This window comes from Pyrus communis, chromosome 11, assembly GCF_963583255.1.
Source record: "Pyrus communis chromosome 11, drPyrComm1.1, whole genome shotgun sequence".
Lineage (NCBI taxonomy): Eukaryota > Viridiplantae > Streptophyta > Magnoliopsida > Rosales > Rosaceae > Pyrus > Pyrus communis.
Genome location: NC_084813.1, coordinates 19157997 through 19164129, shown reverse-complemented (window position 1 = coordinate 19164129; position 6133 = coordinate 19157997). Strand labels below are relative to the sequence as shown.

Genomic DNA, 6133 nt, shown 5'->3' with positions numbered 1-6133 from the left:
ATTTGAATGGACCATCACTTCTTGGTGGCAGCGCAAGTTTGAGTGGAGGTTCCGACATATTGCTTTCTCTGTCATTGTCCTGGCAGGTGAGAACAAGGGCAAAGGAAAAGACAGGGAAAAAGCATGATATGAGATACCTTTGCTTTCGCCCTTGATGATATGAGATACTTTAGCTTTTGAAGAAGCAGCGAATGAATCAGCACATATATTTGTTGTGCTTGTCTCCACATGCTTCGATCTACCGTTTCCTCCTGCCTCATCTGTACTCCAGGCATCTGGTGTCTTCTTCGGGGAAGAAGAAAAAATTGAGTATTTCGAGAGGCTTTGCTGGGAGTGCGCCCTCAGAGGTGAGGAAGAGTTGGGCATTTTTTTTTTTTTTTTTGCAGGTCTGTCTTGCCATAAAAGATGAAGGTCGACATATATAGGGATAGCAAGTGGTGGTACTGTTCTTTTACCATTGTCGACAAAAGTTTTGATCCAGCAAATCAGAGTGATGACTCTTCGATTTCTGAACGAACGCCTCTTTGATTTCTGAGCTAGCGCCTCTTTGATTTCTGAAGAAACGCCTCTTCAATTTCTGAACGACAAGGAGTAGTGCGGATGTGGCTCTGTCAGAGATCTTTTGACAAAGTTGCACGCGTTTTCTGAAAAGCAGAGAAAGCGTCGCCAAACTTCACGCTTGTCGGCAAAAGTGTGTAGTTGCGATGATGACCTCCACGTGTTTTCAACTTTGTCAGAGATCTTTTGACAAAGTTGAATGCGTTTTCTGAAAAGCCGAGAGAGCGTCGCCGAACTTTACGCAGGAAATTCCGGTTTTTTTTTTAATCGGTGGTCGTGTCGCCTTGGCTTTTTATAGAGGTATCGATCACCTCTAACATGCACACTTTGAAGATTGCCCATTCTTGAAAATCGTCTCCGGCCCTTTGAGATTTAACTCCATCCACCCTTCTCTTTGAACACCTTTGAAAAATGGCTAACCCATCTAACCTTTGCTTAGATTTGAGTCTCAGCAGCGACCCGGTTGCGCCGCGTCAGGCTAAGGTATGGTGCCCGTCTTTCTTATCTTCTAATGGTCCTCTTACAGGTGAAGACTCCATGATGACGGATGCAACAACAGCTACGATAGTAGCTAGGAACCTCCTCACTCCTAAAGATAGTAGGCTGCTTTCAGGACGGTCCGATGAGTTGGCCGTTCAAGAGTCCCTAGCTCTCAGCGTTCAGTGTGCGAGCTCTGTGTCCAACATGGGCCAACGCCTACTTGCTCGCTCCCGTCAAGTTGAATCGTTGATGGCAGAGGTGGAAAATCTCAAGCAAGAGATCAAACAGCTTAAGTACGAGAATAGAAGTTTGCACGTGCTTGCAAATAACTATTCGACGGACATGAAGAGGAAGCTTGATGAGCTGCAAGAATCTGAAGGTCGGATTCAAAGTGACCGTCAAAGGTTTGCGGCTTATCTCCAGAGGCACATTTTTCCTGGGTCATCTAGCGTTCCACCAAGTATTGAGGCCTCGAATGATCTATCTTCGATGCCTCCTGCTTCGATGCCTCCCGCTCTGATGCCTCCCGCTCCTAGAGTTTTGCTAAATAATGGGGCTTCACGTGAACATCCTTTGTGAAAGTTCCATCTTTTTTTTTTTTTTTTTTTTTTGTATGCACTTGTAATTTCTCGGAGATCAATGGACATGCTTTATTTTATTCAGTGTATTGTGCTAAATACAGATAAAACATATACATCACCAAGATGTTTTTTTTTTTTTTTTTTTTTTTTTTTTTTTCACTTGATGCCGTCCATCATCATTCCCTTTTATTTTATTTTATTATTATTTTTTTTTCTTTTCTTTGCTTTTGGTGGTGCTAATCCACCAAGATTCCACCATTTCTTCTTCTTTCCAGACTGGCGTGTCCCTTTTTTTTTATTATTTTTTTTTTTTACCTTCATCATTGCTTCCCAACATCATCATTGCTTCCTCTTTTCCTTTTTCTTTTGACTTGCTAATAGTAGCATGCATCATTTTTTTTTTATTATTTTTTATTTATTTATATATATGGTGCTCTGCAAGGCTGGGTTTGTGGGTGAAAACCCAGGCCGAGTTCGAGAGAAGACGGAGGAGGAAGGGGTGTCCGTGTTGCTGAAGCTGATCGGTAGAAGGAGAGGGCTCGCAGAGGAGGACGAAGACGGACAGAGAGCTGGAGTCGAGCTTGGAGGTAGTGCAAAGCGTCGAGCTTCACGATCGGCTAGTCGTTTGACAGCGGTCGCTGAAGTTTTTCGCCGATTTTGACCACGGTGGCCGGAGTGAGGAGCTTGAGGTAGTTAGTGGATGCTGTTGCTGGCATGTGCATTGAAACCACCGAGAGCTCCAGCCATTGCAGACCCAGTAAGGTTCTTGAGCATGTTAAGTTCACAGAGGGACGCCACGTTGGTTTTCAACACCTTCTGCACCACATCGCCCTTGATCACAGCATCGCAGTCCACTGACTTGCCGCGACCTTCAATCCAGTTCACTGCAGCGGGCTTTTTGTCTGAGCAGTAGTTGCCCGAAATTCCAATCACATCCATGTCAGGGAAGTCATTCTGGAGGAAATCCAAAACGTTTTGCACACCTTTGGAGACCATGTTCATTCTCATAGCATCACCAGTGCTGCAGGTGAATCTCATGTACAAGTTCTTCCCAGCAATGGCACACTTAATTGTCTAAAGCCTACCGAATCTGCTCGACCTGTTGAAAACCGTGGACAAGGTGTCATAATTGTTGGGGTCTTCCAAGTAGAACTTCAACTCGGCAGCTCTCTTAGCAGAGTTGAACCTCACACAAGATGCTCTGGTCATCCTATCTCTCAGCAACACACTGGTGGCTCCGCCGGACAAGTTGATAGCTTTGCAGCCACGGTTGGTGCTGGCAACCAAGCAACCTTCGGTGGTGGCCATTAGCACAGAGAACTCTCTGCTGTCGAGCATAAGAGGCCCGACAATCCCAACCGGAATCTGAACATACCCAACTGGCATCTCGCAGCACTGACCCAAAATTGACTCGTAATCGAAACCCTCCAATGGAAGACCAGTGAGAGACTTCCCTGTAATCCACTGCAGCGTCTCGCGCCTGATAGCTGCCGCCCTTTTGCAATCTCCGAGCTTTGACTCCAGAGAGTACGAAGGGATGGTTCCTGCCACGACGGACTTGACCACCTCCTCATCTTCCTCCGTCAACGACTGGGTGGTGAAATCGCAGGAGGTGACGGCGAAGATGTCAAATGAGAAACAGATCTTCCCCATAATTGGATTGGGATTAGAGAGGGAGTGGCTTTCTTGGAGGACCCAGGAGGCCTTTGCTTTGGTTGATGTGCATCTTTGCTACTTCCCCTGCAGCCGCATGCAGCAGATCCCAGGTGGCCGGCTGCGACTGGGCGTTAGGGCTTCCGCGGCTCGAGCCCTGTCCGCATCCGTAACCGCTGTCGACTGGGGAGAACCAGAAGCGACCCAACCCTTTGGCTTCTTGGAGGCGAAAGCAAAGTCGGGGTACTTGAACTCGTCGTCGAGAGTGGAGCGAGCCATTTGGCGGGTCAACACAGTGAGGTAGTCTTCCTCGTCGCTCTCAGTCTCACTCGACTCGACCGGTGAAATGAAATCCGATGAAACCCCAAAAGTGCCGCCGTAAGGAAACTCAAACGGGAACAGAGCTTTCGGAGCATCAGTATCAAACCCATACCCGCCACTTTTATTGGTCTTTGAGTTGAGCTCCATGGCCGGTGCGTCGTCGTTTCTCCCCGGGTTGTGAAGGCCGCTGAAGCTGGTGTTCTGCTGGCGGAAAGCTGCGTTGTTGAGCCACGTCAAAGCTCCGGAGAGCGGTGGCTGGTCCTCCGCGAAGGAGTGGAAAGCCATTTCGTGAGGGGTCTGCTGCTGGTGGTGATGAAACGCCATTTTTTCGAGTTGAATTGTGAGAAATCAGAGAAAAGAGCTTAAAGCTTAAGGCTTTTTCAGTGCATATAAGAAAAGCACAGTTTGGGCTTTGAAAGCCGGGCCCGGGCCCGGGCCTGGTGGGAGAAGAAGCAAAGCTCCTTGCACAGCAAGCTCAAAACAATTGTGTGTTTGAGAAGGGATGGGCCTGGCATTTGGGTTCCTCTTTTTGTGGGTCTCAACTTCTGTTTTCTTTGATTTGGCACAAGTCTTAAGTGTAGAAGGACTCCTTCTAACATGTATACATTTTTTTTTTTTTTTTTTTTTTTATAAATTGGGAAGAAACTATGATTTAATTTTTTTATACAAAGAAAATTGCAATTTTTTTTTTATTTTTTTATACAGGTTCTCACTGCATTCATGGCTTTCCTTGTTGTTTTGACGGATTACCCAGGTTTACAATTGGTGGCGGCTTCTTGTGAATTTGCAATTGGTGACGAAGTGAGCAGGTCGTGGGTGCAACCGTGTTCTTTGCCTGGTGCTTGTTGCAGTACGTCACTTCTTACCGTGTGGTGCTGTGCAAAAGACTGTAGCGGGATTTCGTTGTGTAGTGCCTTTTGGTCACGGTTTTCCCTCGGTGGTGACGTTGGTGTGATGCTCACCCTTGTAATACGGCTTTGTAACCAAATCATTCCTTTAAAGAAATAAAGTGTTTGCATTCTTGAATTTGCTCTTTATTCTTCAAAGTGTTTGTGTTTTTTTTTTTTTTTCTTTTTCTGATGATGTGACTGTACTTGAAGTTTTGAAGTTTCAAGTTGCCTACGTACCCTTGGTTGAGGAGGGATCAAGTCATGACGTAGTTCAAATGAGTGATGGTTTTGATGATGATTTTGCCGTACACAGTTTATGCTCTTGCGGTCCAGGAGCGTGGTGTGTTTGCTTTAGGGGTAGTAGCGCTTCAAAAATCTGCCGTTGATGGGGCTGATCTTCAACCCGTCTTCTGCCATGATTAAGTAGGCGCCATTGGTGTAGATCTCTTGTATTACGTAGGGTCCATCCCACTTTGATGTGAACTTGCTTTTTGTCTTATGAGTTGTAATGATAGGCCTACGCAATGCCAGCACGAGATCTCCGGCTTGGAAAAACCTTGGGCGGACTTTCTTGTTGAATGCCTTGGATAACCGTGCTTGGTAGCATTCCAAGTGTTGTTGAGCTTCGAGCCTTTTCTCATCCAGTGCTTCCAACTCCTGAAGGCGCAACTTTGCATTTTCTTCATCAGTCAAGCCTTCTTGTATAGCCATCCTTAGTGAGGGGATTTGACTTTCGAGCGGTAGAACAGCTTCTACGCCATATACGAGAGAATAAGGTGTAGCTTGGGTAGGAGTCCTATGTGTAGTCTTATATGCCCAAAGTGCTTCACTTATTCTTTCATGCCAGTCTTTCTTTGTTCGGCCGATTACCTTTTTCAGGAGGTTGCACAGCGTCTTGTTGAATGCTTCCGCGAGGCCATTGGCCGGAGCATGATACATGGAAGACTTGTGCTGCTTGAACTTGTATTTGTCGCAAAGCTCGTCCACGAGTCGGTTGGAGAACTGCTTTCCGTTGTCAGTGATAATGTAGCGAGGCACCCCATATCGGTGGATGATATGCTCTTTGATGAAACGAACAACAGTTTCCTTCTTTACTTCCCTTAAAGGTATGGCTTCAGCCCACTTGGAGAAGTAATCTGTTGCAGCTAGGATGTAAGCTTCCCCCGCAGATGACTTTGGCGTAATTGGTCCTACAACGTCCAATCCCCATGCGTCGAACGGCCATGAAGCAATTGTAGGGTGTAATGGTTCAGGCGGTTGATGTATGAAGTTGGCGTGGAATTGGCAGGCTTGGCACCTTTTGGCGTGTTCCAGGCAGTCCTTCACCATGCTCGGCCAGTAGTAACCCATTCTTTTAAGCCGGAAATGTAGCTTTGGTCCAGACTGATGTGCCACACACACACCTGAATGTGCTTCTTCCATGGCTTGATTAACTTCTTCCTCACCTAGGCATCTTAGGAGCAGTCCTTCAAAAGAGCGTCGGTAGAGTGTTCCTTTGTAGTAAAGGAAGCGAGGTGCTCGTCGACGTATTTCAGAACGGTGTCTAAGATCATCTGGAAGCTTTTCGTGCTCTAAGTAGTCGATCAGCGGCTGTCTCCACTCTTCAGCATCGACTGGAAGTACTGAGATGACATTTGTATCATCTAGTGA

At 46.5% G+C, this 6133-nt stretch overlaps 1 pseudogene; it reads right to left on the bottom strand.

Moving 5' to 3' along the window:
* Positions 1 to 2312: 2312 nt before the first annotated feature.
* Positions 2313 to 3272, bottom strand: LOC137709139 (3-hydroxy-3-methylglutaryl-coenzyme A reductase 2-like; annotated as a pseudogene).
* Between the last annotated feature and the right edge of the window lie 2861 nt (positions 3273 to 6133).